This window comes from Rana temporaria, chromosome 2 (genome assembly GCF_905171775.1).
Source record: "Rana temporaria chromosome 2, aRanTem1.1, whole genome shotgun sequence".
NCBI lineage: Eukaryota > Metazoa > Chordata > Amphibia > Anura > Ranidae > Rana > Rana temporaria.
The window spans coordinates 142,950,449-142,967,951 of NC_053490.1; positions in this window are offsets into that span (position 1 = coordinate 142,950,449).

The following is a 17,503-nucleotide window of genomic DNA, read 5'->3' on the forward strand; positions in this document are numbered from 1 at the left end:
CTACCATGGCATGAACGTCCACCTAAACTGACAGGCTGGGCAAGGAGAGCATCAATCAAAGAAGCAGTCAAGATGTCCATGGTAACTCTGGAAAAGCTGCAGCGATCCATAGCTCAAGTGGGAGAATCTCTCCACAGGACAACTATTAGTCATGCACTCTACAAATGTGGTCTATATGCAAGAGTGGCAAGAAAAAAAGCCATTGTTAAGAGAAAGCCTTAATAAGTCTAATTTGCAGTTTGCGAAAAGCCATGCGGGGGACACAGCAAACATGTGGAAGAAGGTGCTCTGGTCAGATGAGACCAAATGGCCTAAAAGTAAAACGCTATTAGCCAGATTCACGTAGGAGGGCGCATCTTTAGTTTGGCGTAGCACATCCGATTTGCACTACGCCGACGTAACATAGTGAGGCAAGGCCAGTATTCACAAAGCACTTGCTCCGTAAGTTACGTCGGCGTAGCGCAAATGGGCCAGCGTAACCCCGCCTAATTCAAAGTAGGCATGTAGTGGGCGGGCTACATTTAAATTAACCGTGACCACATGTAAATGAAGGCCGTTCGTACGGCGCATGCGCGCGCATGCTCAGAATCACGTCGCAAATACTCAATGCTTTCGACGTGAACGTAACCTACGCCCAGCCCCATTCACGTACAATTACGCAAACGACGTTAAATACGACGGCTGTTCCGTCGTCCATACCTTGCATGGGCTGTGCCATCTTTTTGGTGGTTTATCTTTATGCCAGAAAAACGACCTTACGTAAACGGCGTATCTTACTGCGACGGGCGTACGTACGTTCGTGAATCGGCGTATCTTGCTCATTTACATATTCGACGCGTAAATCCACGTACACGCCCCTAGCCGCCAGCGTAAATATGAAGCCAAGATACGACGGCGTAGGAGACTTACGTCGGTCGTATCTTGGCAACAGTGCGGCGTATCTCAGTTTAAGAATGCGCGCAAAGATACGACGGCGCGCATTCGGACTTACGACGGCGTATCTACTGATACGCCGTTGTAAGTCTCTCTGAATCTGGCTAAGTGTGTGGAAGAAAACTAACAATGCACAATCACCCTGAACACACCATCTCCACTGTGAAACATGGTGGTGGCATCATCATGCTGCGGGGATGCTTTTTTTTTAGCAGGGACAGGGAAGCTGGTCAGAGTTTATGGAAAGATGGATGGAGCCAAATACAGGACAATCTTAGGAGAAAGCCTGTTAGAGTCTGCAAAATACTTGAGATTGGGACGAAGGTTCACCTTCCAGCAGGATAATGACCCTAAACATACAGCCAGAGCTACAATAGAATGGTTTAGATCAAAGCATATTTATTTGTTATAATGGCCCAGTCAAAGTGCAGACCTAAATCCAATTGAGAATCTGTGGCAAGACTTGAAAATTGCTTTTCACAGATGCTTTTCATCCAATCTGACAGAGCTTGAGCTATTTTGCAAAGAAGAATGGGCAAAAATGTCACTTTCTAGATGTTCAAAGCTGGTAGAGACATCCCCAAAAAGACTTGCAGCTGTAATTTCAGTGTTGCAGTGTTGCAGTATTGACTCGGGCGGGCTGAATACAAATGCATGCCACCCTTTTCAGATATTTATTTGTAAAAAAAAAATGAAAACCATTTATTATTTTCCTTCCACTTCACAATTGTAGCACCCTCTAGTGTGCAGGGTGCGTGAGGTTTTTTGTCAGGTTAGGGAAATTTATGCAGGCTTGGCTGGCAGCCTGACCTGCTTGTTTTTGTTTCTGAGTCAGGGTTTGAGTGACTCAGGGAGGGCTGGGTGACTCACAGGCAGCATCACTGGGACCTCCCACTTATTTCCAGAATGTGCTGGAACCTTCTGGAAAGAAAAGAGGATATGCGAGGTGGGGCATTCTGGAGAATTCTGAGGGTGCTGACCAATCCCCAACCTGGATTGGCAGGGGGCAGGTCTCCTCAAATACTCAGGGTCAGCCCAGCTGGGAAGGAGTTGTTCAGGTGGAAGCTGGAGATGGAGTGTTGGGCTGTCGGTGGCCTTGGAGGGAGCTCCCCAGTCAGGGGGGGTGACCTTGGGCCTGGGCTCAGGTGTGGACAGGGCCCTCTCAAGACACATGGAGGGGTCCTGGACAGGAGGCACAGGAGCAAGGAGAGGACAGCAGGAGAACACTGCCAGGAAAGTCTCCAGAAGAAACAACAATTTGCAGCCAAGAGCAAGAGGGCTGGTGCGTGACACACAGTAGGGAGGACTGGGAGGCACGCCTGAGAGGACTGGGTGCAGAACCAGTAGAGAGGACTCTTGTGACACAGCAGTGGAAAGAGGCAGCTGCAGCCAGGAGGGCTGGCAGGGCCTGAAGAGGTGGTACTGGGATCACTAGTCACATGGGACAGCTAGCACTAGGACTACCATTTTTGCTACACCATAGAGGCCCGCGGTCAAAGTAAAAAGGCATTTTTACTTTGGGTCTGGCTGAGCCAGTGTCAGGCCTGCAATTCAGTACTAGCTGATCCTGGGAGTTGTAGTTCTACAAGCAAGCTTGTGCTAGAATTAGAAGAGAGGAAGTTGTATGTACCGGAGATGTATATAGTTCTCAGTCCCTATTGCTTTTATAATCCCATATCTACCCTCTCCCCATCAAAGTTACTGTACAATCCCCTAAATAAAAGAATTAAAAAAGTACAGGGACTGCTTCTGGACTACTGAGTGTCTGAAGATGTGTGTGCCTGGTCGTGCAGGATGAGAGGTGGGCCATATACATATACATATACCAGTAGCCCCTACAGGGGTAACGCTACACAATTATGTGTCACTTTGTGTTGGTCTATTTCATAAAATCCCAATAAAATACATTAAAGTTTTTGGTTGTAACATGACAAAATGTGGAAAATAGAGGGGTGTGAATACTTTTTCAAGGTACTGCACTGTATGTAAAGCACTGTGTAAATTGACAGCGCTATATAGAGGGGTGTGAATACTTTTTCAAGGTACTGCACTGTATGTAAAGCACTGTGTAAATTGACAGCGCTATATAAGTACCTGTAATAAATAAATAATACTTTTATATAGACTGCATTTAGCTTCCCAGTGTAACCAAACAACTTTATTAGGCAGATTCAGAAAGACTTAGGCTGGCGTATCAGTAGATACGCCAGCCTAAGTCTGAATCTGCGCCGACGCAAATTTAAGCGTATTCTGGTAACTAGATACGCTTAAATTAGGCTAAGATACGAGCGGCGTAATTTTTTTACACCTTCGTATCTTAACCACTTAAGCCCCGGACCAAAATGCTGCCTAAAGACCCAAGGGGTTTTTACAGTTCGGGACTGCGTCGCTTTAACAGACAATTGCGCGGTCGTGCGACGTGGCTCCCAAACAAAATTGGCGTCTTTTTTTCCCCACAAATAGAGCTTTCTTTTGGTGGTATTTGATCACCTCTGCGGTTTTTATTTTTTGCGCTATAAACAAAAATAGAGCCACAATTTTGAAAAAAAATGCAATATTTTTTTACTTTTTGCTATAATAAATATCCCCCAAAAACATATATAACATTTTTTTTCCTCAGTTTAGGCCGATACGTATTCTTCTACCTATTTTTGGTAAAAAAAATCGCAATTATCGTTTATCGGTTGGTTTGCGCAAAATTTATAGTGTTTACAAAATAGGGGATAGTTTTTTTGCATTTTTTTTTTTTTTTTTTTTTACTACTAATGGCGGCGATCAGCAATTTTTTTCGTGACTGCGACATTATGGCGGACACTTCGGACAATTTTGACACATTTTTGGGACAATTGTCATTTTCACAGCAAAAAATGCATTTAAATTGCATTCTTTATTGTGAAAATGACAGTTGCAGTTTGGGAGTTAAACACAGGGGGCGCTGTAACATTTAGGGATCACTGTGTATGTGTTTACTAGTGTAGGGGGGTGTGGCTGTAGGAATGACGTCATCGATCGTGTCTTCCCTATAAATGAGATGACGCGATCGATGCACCGACACAGTAAAGCACGGGGAAGCCGTGTTTACACACGGCTCTCCCCGTTCTTCAGCTCCCGGGAGCGATCGCGACGGAGCGGCTATAAACGAATAGCCGCGCCGTCGTCCCGGATCGCTCCTGAAGCCACGGGGACCGCCGCATGTACCGGGGGGGGTCCCGATCGGACCCCCGACCCACGTCAAGCAGGGCACGTATATATACGTTGATGTGCATGCCTGTGCCATTCTGCTGACGTATATGTACATGAGGCGGTCCTTAAGTGGTTAAAGTGTAATTTTTAGGCTGGCCGCTAGGTGGCGCTTCCATTGCGGTCGGCGTAGAATATGTAAATCACTAGATACGCCTATTCACGAACGTACGCCTGACCGACGCAGTAAAGATACACGTTTCCGTAAGAGATAGGATGCCTAAAGATAAACATGCCCCCTAGGTGGCGTAGCCAATGTTAAGTATGGCCGTTGTTCCCGCGTCGAAATTTGAAAATTTTCCGTAGTTTGCGTAAGTCGTCCGTGAATAGGGCTGGACGTAATTTACGTCAACGTCGAAAACCAATACGTCCTTGCGGCGTACTTTGCCGCAATGCACACTGGGATATGTACACGGACGGCGCATTCGCCATTCGTAAATAACGTCAATCACGTCAGGTCACCCCCCATTAACATAAAACATGCCCCCTCAGCCAAATTTGAATTAGGCGCGCTTACGCCCTTCGCATTTACGATACGCCGCCTTAACTTAGCAGGCAGTACTTGCCTTGCTAACTTACGGCGGCGTAGTGTAAATACGATACGCTACGCCACCGCAAGGATGCGCCCGCATACCTGAATCCAGCTATATATGTGTAAAACTAATCCACAATGATTTTTTTAGAAACTTTCCATTTTTTTCTGAGAAAAAACAGGGATTTTTTTTTTTTCATGACTTGAAAACATCAGAAAATGTTACATCTCTACTTATGCCATAAGAAATCCTCTGAACTACACACTATGAGAAGTCTTCATCAGGATGAATATAACTACCACTTAGATGAAGAAGTTCATTACTACAGAAATGAGACCTATAATTGAAACAAATAAAATTTAGCATAGTAATATAATCCTAAAAATAACTATGCAGAAGGACATCTCCTACATACCACATTAAATGAAGCATGACATCCTTGCCATCCATTTGGATTGTCAGGTTATATAAAGATAGGTTTAACATAAGCAGACAGTATTCAACAATGAAGATAAAAATTACCGATGCAAATTTGGCTTGAAAGATTTCCAGTTCCTGCAGTTCGAACTTATAAAATGCTACCTTAAGAAATTTCGGGAATGATCTTTGGCAACCTTTCAAGCAAAAAATCATCAGTTAGGACTCCTTGCATCCATTTAAAATAGACTTCCCTTGTAATTGCCGGGCTTCCAGGCTTCTTTCTTTTCAACATCTCTAAATAAGATATTTTAATGTTCTTATATTTATCCTACCATCCTTTGTAGTTGCTTGTGTTTCTCATTTTTTAGAAATATATATAAAAAAAAAAAATTCCTCAGTTTAGGTCGATACGTATTCTTCTACACATTTGTGGTAAAAAAATCGTAATAAGCGTTTATTGATCGGTTTGCGCAAAAGTTATAGGGGTAGATCCACGTACAACGGCGCATTAATCCGCCGGGCGTAGCGTATCTAAGATACACTACGCCGCTGTATCTTATCTTTTTTTTCGAATCCTCAAAGAATGGCGCGGCATTCAAATCTCTGTGATGGGGGCGTGTTTTATGTAAATACGTCGTGACTCGACGTAAACAACGTTTTTTTTTAACTGCGCATGCGCCGTCCGTGGGGGTATCCCAGTGCGCATGCTCGAAATGAAACCGGAACAAGCCAATGTTTACGACGAGTGACGTCATTCTACGCAAATCCCTATTCGCGAACGACTTACGCAAACGACGTAAAAAATTCAAAATGCGAGGCTGGAACGACGGCCATACTTAACATTGAGTACGCCTCATAATAGCAGGTTTAACTATACGCCGGAAAAAGCCGAACGCAAACGACGTAAAAAAATGCGCCGGCTGTACGTACGTTCGTGGATCGCCGTAACTAGCTAATTTGCATACTAGATGCGGAATTCGACGGAAACGCCACCTAGCGGCCGCCAAAAAATTGCACCTAAGATCCGACGGCGTACGAAGACGTACGCCTGTCGGATCCATCCGAGATGCCGTTGTATCTTGTTTTGTAGATACAAAACAAAGATACGACACGCAAAATTTGAAATTACGCAGCGTATCAAGAGATACGCCGGCGTAATTCTTTTGTGGATCTGCCCCATAGTGTCTACAAAATAGGGAATAGTTTTATGGCATTTTTATTAATAATTTTTTTTTTTTACTAGTAATGGCGGCGATCAGTGATTTTTATCATGTCTGCGACATTATGGCAGACACATCAGACACTTTTGACACCATTTTGGAACCATTGTCATTTTCACAGTAATTAGTGCACTGAGAGAAATCCAAGGACAAGCTGGGTGATCAGGTCAGGTGGAGCTATTCCCAGGACCAGCTGAACAATTGTTCAGCTGGATTGTTCAGCTGGTCCTGGGAATAGCTCCACCTGACCTGATCACCCAGCTTGTCCTTGGATTTCTCCTCTGGTGTCTCCTATCTGACCTGACTTGTCCTGTTTCCGGATCATTTTGCTTGAACTCTGTTGGCTCTACTGCTTAGGATTCAGTTTTATCAAGCTCAATAGCTCAAGTGAACAAACAATGCCAATGGTGTGATTCACCCCTATATGGGGCAGCTCATTCTATGTTTGAATCGGACAGATCTCGCCTTGGTTCAAGGTCGGCACACCGAAAGGCTTTCTACTGACATCACTGTTGCCTAGGAGTTCGTGCATGCCTGTTTGACATACCGTCGCTGACGTGTATGTCCACGTATTCTGGTAAGAGTACCCATCTTTATATTTATTTATCTGGATACCATTGTGGATTGCTGATGAGGTTCCCACTATTTACCAAGACTACCTGATTTCCACACCTGAGAAGACTATCACCATCTTCCACTCCTTTGTTGTCTGGTTTTTCTCCATAAGAACTCCTGACCAACCTCTCCCTAACGGATTGCATATGCCAGTCTGATATTGGACTGTCATATATATATATATTTGAATTAACACTTATTTTTATGGACTTCTTTTGGGGTTCAATTTTTTTTTTATTATTTATTTTTTGCCACACATATATGTTATATCACTCACCACGGTGCTGTTTAGTTATATACTAACTTAGAGAGATTCCACCTCCTAGTGGTTCTCCAGGTTACTGCATTGTTATCACCCTTTTGTTTTCACTTGCCATACCACTTGGTGGTGTGATTTCCATTTTCCAATTTCATTGATTTTTCACTGAATTGGATCATTTACCGTATTTTTTGATTCACTTCAGTTAATATTTAGCGCTGCACTTTTTCTTTTCCAGATACTAATCTGAGGCAGACCATGCAGACCCCGCAGCTTTTCTCATTAGAACACTGGGACATCAGCTGAATATAATTCTTCACTTCCCCCCCACCTAAAATGTACAGACTTTATATACAGCACAGCATGAGGGATATTCTTCCTTCCTCGGACATCTCCTAGTGTGTGTCTTCGGACACATCAGAGCTAGGGGGGAGCCTAAGATAAGCCACCTTTGGCTCTGAAGTCTGTGACAGGAAGCCGGTGGGGAGAGATATCAGCTGCTGCATTGATGGGGGAGTGCAGTATTGAGGACCTGGGGAACCATGCAGTGGATGCAAGGCATATCCCCCGTATGCCCGGCACTGGCAACCACACCTGTTTTAAACATCCCTTATTTTCTGTAGAGTTAGACGCTTTAAGTGCCCTGGTTGTTATGAACTGTGCAAAATATCACCAGTGTGTTCTCACTGTTCAGAAGGCAATTGATAGGCCACTGTGTTTACATGAAAATTAGATCAAAGCCAGATTTAGAACTAGGTTTGCTTATTTAAAAAAAAAAAAATCACAATGGTTTAATTTAACTAGGTTTGGGAAAATGTTTTCATGGTAAATGAAAAACATAATGGAGAGTGTGATGAGTCTGAAGCATTATGGGTGGAACTGTACATAAGTGTGCGTACTACAAAGGTTATCATTGGAGTTTGTTGTAGACCTCGCAGTGTTAATGAGGAGGTAAAGACTCTGCATATTGTACAGATGGAAAGGGCTGCAAGGGCTGGGAGAGTGATAATAATGGGGGACTAGGAATGATGCTCTACTGGATCTGTTAACCTCAAGCCGTGCAGAGTTTAATACCAATATTAACCTCTTGACCACTGGGCACTTAAACCCCCTTCCTGACCAGACCAATTTTCAGCTTTCGGTGCTCTCACAATTTGAATGACAATTACTCCGTCATACAACATTGTACCCATTTGAAATTGTTGTCCTTTTTTTCACACAAATAGAGCTTTCTTTTGGTGGTATTAGATCACCTCTGGGTTTTTTATTTTTTGCGCTATAAAAGAAAAACGACCGAAAATTCTGTAAAAAAACAAAAAACAAACTTGTTTCTGTCATATTCGCAGGTTATTTCTCACACACAGCATATGCATACCACAAATGACACCCCAAAACACATTCTGCTATTCCTCCCGAGTATGGCGATACCCCATGTGTGCAACTTTTACACAGCGTGGCCACATACAGAGGCCCAACATGCAGGGAGCGCCATCAGGCGTTCTGGAACACCCAGGCCAATTCTGACATTCCTCTCCTACATGGAAAAATCACAATTTATTTGCTAGAAAACTACATAGAACCCCAAAACATTATATATGCGGAGTATTGGGGTATTGCGGAGTATTTGGGTATTGCAGAGTATTGGGGTATTGGGGGTATTGCAGAGTATTGGGGTATTGCGGAGTATTTGGGTATTGCAGAGTATTGGGGTATTGGGGGTATTGCAGAGTATTGGGGTATTGCGGAGTATTGGGGGTATTGCAGAGTATTTGGGTATTGCAGAGTATCGCGCAGGGTATTGGGGTATTGCAGAGTATTGCGCAGGGTATTGCAGAGTATTGCGCAGGGTATTGCAGAGTATCGGGGTATTGCAGAGTATCGAGGTATTGCAGAGTATGGGGTATTGCAGAGTATGGGGTATTGCAGAGTATCGGGGTATGGCAGAGTATCGGGGTATGGCAGAGTATCGGGGTATGGCAGAGTATCGGGGTATGGCAGAGTATCGGGGTATGGCAGAGTATGGGGTATGGCAGAGTATGGGGTATGGCAGAGTATGGGGTATGGCAGAGTATGGGGTATTGCAGAGTATGGGGTATTGCAGAGTATGCAGAGTATGGCAGAGTATGGGGTATGGCAGAGTATGCAGAGTATGGCAGAGTATGGGGTATTGCAGAGTATCGGGGTATGGCAGAGTATCGGGGTATGGCAGAGTATCGGGGTATGGCAGAGTAACGGGGTATTGCAGAGTATGCAGAGTATGGCAGAGTATGGGGTATGGCAGAGTATGCAGAGTATGGCAGAGTATGGGGTATTGCAGAGTATGGGGTATGGCAGAGTATGCAGAGTATGGCAGAGTATGGGGTATGGCAGAGTATGCAGAGTATGGCAGAGTATGCAGAGTATGGCAGAGTATGGGGTATGGCAGAGTATGCAGAGTATGGCAGAATATGGGGTATGGCAGAGTATGCAGAGTATGCAGAGTATGGCAGAGTATGGGGTATTGCAGAGTATGGGGTATTGCAGAGTATGGGGTATGGCAGAGTATTGCTGAGCTGGGAGGGATGGCTGGATCTGTGACTGCAGTTGTCACAGATCCAGCCACAGCACTGCTGACACCCCGCGCTCCCCCCCCCCCTCCTCTCCTCTCCTCTCCTCTCGCACTGTACGAACGGTACAGAGAGGAGAGGGAGGAACCGGCGTCATCAAATGACGCCGGTTTGTTTACAAGTGATCGCTCCGTCATTTGACGGAGCGATCACGTGGTAAACAGCCCCGATTCGCGGCAATTTACCGTGATCCGTGATGCGCCGGGTCTTCTAGACCCGGCGAGCACGGACACTTCCGCGAGCGCGCCCCAGGGGACGCGCAAACGCGGAAGTGCACGAGGACGTCCCAGGGACGTCCTGTCACAGTAACTCGACCGCGCTGTAGCAGTATTTTTGCTATAGCGCGGTCGGCAAGTGGTTAATATAAAAGAACATCTGGGTAGCAGTGAAAATAATGTTAGCTGTAAGCAACAAACACATACAGGAAAGATAAAAACACTTAACTTTAGGAGAGCAAATTTTCCAAGGATGAGGGCTGCTCTCCAAGACTTAAGCCTTGTACACACGACCGAGGAACTCGACGGGCGAAACACATTGTTTTCCTCGTCGAGTTCCTTGTTAGGCTGTCGAGGAACTCGACAAGCCAATTTTCTCCATTCCCGTCAAGGAAATAGAGAACTTGCTCTCTTTTTGGCTTGTTGAGTTTCTCGACAGTTTCCTCTACGAAAATGTACACACGACCGGTTTCCTCAGGAAAAAAAATATCTCCCAGCAAGTTTCTTGCTGGTTTTTGCAGAGAAACTCGGTCGTGTGTACGAGGCCTTAGACTGGGAGGGAATATTGGCATCAATGGACACAGAACAGAAATGGGAATTCTTCAAAAAGTCTGTATGTGAACTCACTGAAAAGTATATTGCCATGGCCAGTAAGTTTAAAAGGCTAAAAATAAAACCTATGTGACTCACAGCCAAAGTTAAAATTGCTAAAAAATAATAAGAAAATAGCTTTTAAAAAATATAAAAATGAAGCCATCATGCTTCTGTCTTTGGGAGTCATGCTTGTAACTGTTAGCCTTGCAATGCCTAATGGGACTTGTAGTTTTGCAACAGCTGGAGAGCCACCAGTTTGAGACCCCTGGTTTAAATGCTATATATAATATGTAAAAAGGAACTCAAGGATTAAAAAGTTCAAAACTAATGCCAGCTTGCAAAAGATTATAGGACAATCCCCCAAATATTATTCAAATATATTAATGGTAAAAAGGTCAGGTCTGAGCACGTATGCCCTTTACAAAAAAATCTAGAGTGGGTGACTGGGGACAAAGAGAAGGTAAATTTATGAAATACTTTCTTCAGCTCAGTCTATGCAAAAGAGCATGGGGGAACTCATGTCCATAATGGGAATGGTATTGACACAGCCCCAAATGATCCACAATGGCTCAAATGTGATATGGTACAGAAATATTTAGACAGAATAAAAGGTGGATAAAGCACATGAACCAGATGGCATACAACCATGGATCCTAAAAGAATTGAGCTCTGTAATTTCAAAGTCACTGTTTCTAATTTTTAGGGACTCGTTAATGATTGGAATGGTACCACTGGATTGGCGTAGGGCCAATGTGGTGCCCATATTTAAAAAGGGATTTAAAGTCTTTACCAAGTAACTATATGTTAGTTTAACTTCTATAGTAGGGAATAGGGATGAGCCGAACATACCCGCGTTCGGTTCACACCAGAACTTTCGAACGGACCGAACGTTCGCGCGAACATTTAGAACCCCATTGAAGTCTATGGGACTCGAACGTTCGAATTCAAAAGTGCTCATTTTAAAGCCCAATATGCAAGTTATTGTTGGAAAACTTCTTTGAGAACCCGGGTCTTGCCCCAGGGAACATGTATCAATGGAAAAAAAAGTTTTAAAAACTGTAGTTTTTTCTGGAGCAGCGATATTAATGATGCTTAAAGTGAAAAAAAAATGAAAAATCCCTTTAAATATCATACCTGCTGGGTGTCTATAGTAGTGGCACGTGTTTAGAAATGTCCCTGCACAACATGAGATTACTATAAGAAAAAATACATTTAATACTGTTTGCGACTTTAACCTCCCTGGCGGTATGATTCTGTCTGAAAAAACATGCTGAAAGCGGTACAATTATTTGCAAGGAAATTTGGTGTTTTATACTGTAGGCCTGTGATTTTTAGGAATAACTCACTTAAATCTGACCAAACAAGAATCTAATAGGCATCCCGGGTATGACATTTTTTTAAAAACAAAATTTTAAATTATAATATAATAAATAATTATAAATAATTATAGCAAGTAATAATATAATTAAAATAAAAATGATTCAATAATGTAATCAAATCAAAATCACTGAAATTTTCTCAGTTGCAGAATTGTTGCTGTCATTATTTTTTTTTTTTTTATGACGAATTTCCCCGCAAATCGCTATCGCACAATTCTGCAAGTGATTATAATTTATTATCGCTGTTTTCTAGCTGATCTAAAACCATTTTTGACATAAAAAGACACTTTTGGTTGCTATGGACAATCTACAGTTTTCAGGCAGAAAGAACCGTTTTTATTATATAAAAGTACATGTAGGACACTGGGCAGACCACTAGGGACAAGGGGTGTGTTTTTTTTACATACAGTACTGTAATCTATAAGATTACAGTATACTGTATGTATAGTGTTTGTTTACTTTTTTGAATTTGGCGCCGATCTCCGCTCCCGTGCGTCGTAACGTCGCAGGGAACGGAGATCGGCGGCACAGGAGGACGCTGTGTGAATCGAGCGAGGTCTCGCTCGCTCACACAGCGGGGGTGACATCGCTGGATCCAGGACAAGGTAAGCCAGCGCACGCTGCAGGCTCTGCATATCTACCCCGAGCGTGACTCGGGGTTACCGATCGTAACATGAAAAACCCACCCCGAGTCACGCTCGGGAATACCGCCAGGGGGGTTAATGTAATGTTTGGTCCCTGCAATATGGATAAAAATCATTGAAAAAAATAGCATGAGTTTCCCCGCCACCACTCCCCCCAGGTCATTACAAGACCCAGTGCAGATCCTGACCTCCCTGGGGCCCTAAGCAAAATGACATGGCACATTAAAAATGAGAAGCGGAGGGCACTGACGACAGTGACATGTCACATTAAAGAAAGTTGAGAAGCGGGGGGAGGGGTGTTCTGCTGTCGGAAATGACTCAGCCAACGAGTTTAGAAGTGGGGTGAGAGGGCGAAAATGACTTCTCACCAGGCGGGGCCTCTAGTAATTTGGGGGGCCCATCACAGCTTTGCGGGGCCCTAAGCGGCTTGCATAGTGAGCCTATAGGGAGGATCGGCCCTGACAAGACCCTTTGGTTCTATATACTTTGAACAGCAGTATACAGGCGGTGCAAACAAGATAAGGACTGTAGGTTTGTTAAGTAGAATCTGAACCATGTCAGACTTTGCTGCTGCATATTGCACAATTTCCTAAAGAGACCCTCAACAAACTACATGACACTTGTGCCTGATGAGGCCACTGATGTTCCAGTGGTGGTGGCCCGTGAGACTGTCCATGCAGGCTTGGCCCCCCAAAGTGCACGTGCTGTGTGGCAACAATATGTCGATTATTTTAGGGTTGGGGGGGGGGGCATTACAATGCCAGATCTTGGCTCAATAAATTATTTTTTTGGGAAAGAAAAATTCTAGAAAAAAGGGGGGTTGCCATCCGGGGTCCCCTTTGAACAAATTCTGTGAAGAACTCCTGTTCTCTGAAGGCCTCCATTATTTCTGCAAGTCAAAATTAAGCAAAAAAAGCTAAGTCAAGCCTTAGCTTTCTCCCCATATCTAACCCACAAACTCATCCACTGATCATAAAGTCCAAAATCAAGTTTCGTATTGTCCTACTGCACAATCGTTTTTCCGACGTTTTCTACCGACTGTGAACGACGTTCTCACTCACGCAATATCCCTTTATACACTGAGCATGTGAGAAGCTCCGCACGTTTCCCCGCACACAGGCAATACAACACGTTAAAGCACTGCAGCTTGCACAATCTACTGCCTGCCAAATAGGAATAGCTGATCTAGCTAAGCTATACAGTGTATAAATATATGTACAACTCCTAGGATGTATATATATCCTCTACACACTGTAAATTTAACTGAACTAAATAGCCTGCCTGCTCTATATATCTATCTATCTATCTGGTAGAAAAGACACTGGGCCAGATTCAGAAAGATTAGCGTATCTTTCTGCGGGCGTAGCGCATCTCATATGCGCTACGCCGCCGTAACTCAGTCAGGCGAGTAGTGTATTTTGAAAGATCTTACGCCCGAAGTTACGGCGGCGTAGCGTATATGGGCGGGCGTAAGCCCGCCTAATACAAATGTGGATGATGTGGGCGTGTTTTAGTTCAATTATTTGTGACCCCACTTAATTGACGTTTTTGATGAACGGCGCATGCGCGTCCGTGAACGTATCCCAGTGCGCATGCTCCCAATTATGCCACAAATAGTCAATGCTTTCGACGTGAACGTAACTTACGTACAGCCCCATTCACGGACGACTTACGCAAACAACGTAAAATACGACGCTGTTCGTACGTTTCCGACGTCCATAGCTAACATGACTTACCCCTGCTTTATGAGGCAATCTGGAATATGCAGTTCAGTTTTTGGCACCAGTTCTCCAAAAGGATATCAGAAACTGATAAGAAGCATGGAGGAGCTCAGCTATGAGGAAAGGTTAGAGGAAATTAATGTATTCTCTCTTGAGAAGAGAAGATTAAGGGGGATATGATCAACATGTACACATACATAAGTGGTCCATATAGTGAACTTGGTGTTGAGTTATCCACTTTAAGGTCTGCACAGAGGACAAGGGGGCACTCTTTACACCTAGAGGAAAAAAGATTTTGTCTCCAAATACGGAAAGGTTTCTTCATCGTAAGAGCTGGTGGAATAGGCTCCCTCCAGCTCAGTAGATTGCTTTAAAAAAGGCATTGATTCATTCCTAAATGTACATGTAGCACTACCCCTGAAGGAGCTGCTGGTTAGTTTTGGGTGGCATGTTACCTCTATTCCTTCGCCGTCTAGGGTACACAATGAGAGCTGAGAAGAACTGCAATGTCCACACTTTAGGTGTCTTTTTCTGTGTTTTATTACCCAACGGGGTAAAATAATAAAAGTAGTAGTAGTAGGTTCAGGTGTATAACTTTGTTTGAAACAATCCAGCTTCCAGCGATAAAACTTTTGTCGCCACTCTAGCCAGAGTGGGTATTGTGCACCTGGATAGGCCACCAGCCTAGCAGCTGGTGGCCTATCCACCAGCCTAGCAGCCAGGATGTCACACGGAAACTTTAGCAAAGTCTCTGCCACAGACCTTCCCAAAGGTGGAGATGTATTCGGTCCAGAATCCTTCTCAACACAGGATTAAGCACCCGGATCTCTCTTGAATAAACTTTAGTGAATTCAGAGCTGACAGGCGACCATCATTCAGCCTCTGAGCAAACGTGCGTCCTTCGATGAAGTTCAAGGCCTCTCCTGAGATACCAGCCTTGTGCTCGGTACTCCCCCAGGTAGGTTCTTCATCGGGCGGCTTCCTCCCTCAGGACGGACAGAACATGACCACTCTGCAACTGTAGACCGAGTCTGACTACTAGGCCTACACGGTAGATCACAACCCCAGACCAACCTGGTCCCGGAGTCAGGAACACTTTAACACGCACCCCCGGCCATGAGGGCCACACACAGGGGGTGGTGGGACGACAGACCAGCGATCGACGACCGTAAACCAATGACGTCTGTCCCTTAAGTACTCTCCCCCAGCATGCACAGCGAGGTAATCCACCCCCACTGATTGGTTGCCGAGGAAAAACACCCAATACGCCCTGACTCGACTGCTGCCACCCTTCGCCTGGGGTGGTACCAATACCCCAGACAGCAATAGTGGTCACTCAGTACAGCCATGGCTGGAACAGAGGCCCAAATTTGGCAAAAATAACACGGCCAGAGGCAACTAAATCTCTAACCACCCTCTTAAATTTAAGGCAGCACCAGCTATGAAAGTAGCAGGGCGCTACATACATAATATACCTGGGTACTGACAATTATAGGTAAAGTTGATCCAGGGAAAATACAGTTGCCTCTCTGAGAATCAGGAAGAATTTTTTTCCCCTGCTGTAGCCAATTGGAGCATGCTTTTCTGGGGGTTTTGGCCTTCCTCTGGATCAACTGTGGGTAAAGGATTGTGTGTATGGGATTGTATATATATATATATTTTTTTAACTAGATGGACTTGTGTCTTTTTTCAACCTGACTAACTATGTAACTATCTAACACGTGTGTCTGGACTGAATAAAAACTGTTCAAAATCTATTTGAATAGTACATGGAGCAAGAAAGATATTCCAAACTAGCCTGAGTGAACAAACCACCAAAGCAAGGATATGTCGGTGAGCGTTAGCATGTAACACACTTCTGCTTAGGCCTCATTTGCTCAAACCAGTGAACTGTTTCTCTGGCATCACATGCATTGCCTATGGTGTGCACAGAAATACACTTAATGTTGGTACCTCTGTTACATAGTTAGTCACAATGAAAAAATCATATGTCCATCAAGTTCAAATATTGTTAACCCCAATGTCTCTGAATGATACAATTTTTCCTCCTAGGGATCAATAGAGGCTGTCACAGCAGCCTAAAAACGAACTTAATCAATAAAAATGGCTTAGAGCAGTGAGCTGTGTCTAGAGACATAGCTTACCAGCTTGTTTAACAGAGACTATAAGCACTCGAAATGCGTTACATACTCAGGGCAGAGCAATGAGCTGCATCTGGAGACACAGTTCACTTCTTTGCGTGAAGAAACACTATTTGTGTAAATGAAACGTAATGTATTTTCTTGACTAAAACCAACAGATCTTATTATAAAAAGAAAGTAAACATTAGACAGCACATAATCTTTATTCACGTTATTGTTTTTTTTAAAAAAAAGCAAATTAAATTGCATTTAAAAGGAAAAGCTGAAAAAAAGAAGAAAAAAAAAAGGAAAAGCTGGGATTGCCCAAGTATTTTTGTTTATGGCTATGAAAGAAGTTGAGTGGAGAAAAGTTTCTCCTAAAGAAAAACAATAGAAACCAGCTGCAAAAAAATTAAGCCCTCCAGGTAGTTGAAAAAACGAACCTTGCAGTGAGTTCTAGACCTCATGGACTGTAAAGCCTCTTAAACACGAAACAATTGTTGGCAGGGGATTGTCTGTTGACAGACCGCTGTCATAAAATCTTACCGTTAGTACGCTCCTTTTGACAATTGTTGACCAACTTTCGGCCAACAAATGTTGGATGGCAGGCTAGTAAGTTTTCGGTGGACATCTGCTGCACATCTGATTTCCGTATGGTCAGTACACAAATCCGTCACACAAAAGTCAAACAGTACAAACATGCATGCTCGGAATTAATGCTCACTAAACATGAAATTAGCAGAAGGGGCTTAAAGGGTGGCGCCCAAGAGATTACATTTCTCATAGTACGGCACTATGTTTGTGTTTGTGGCACAACATGTGTACAATTAGTATACAAGACAAGATCCTGTCACACGCCCCTTTTGACAAAAATCAGACACTCGGTTGGCCAACAATCGTATCATGTGTATGAGACTAAGGCCCTGTACACACGATCGAACATGTCTGCTGAAACTAGTCCGCGGACCAGTTTCAGCGGACTGATCCGACCGTGTGTACAGCCT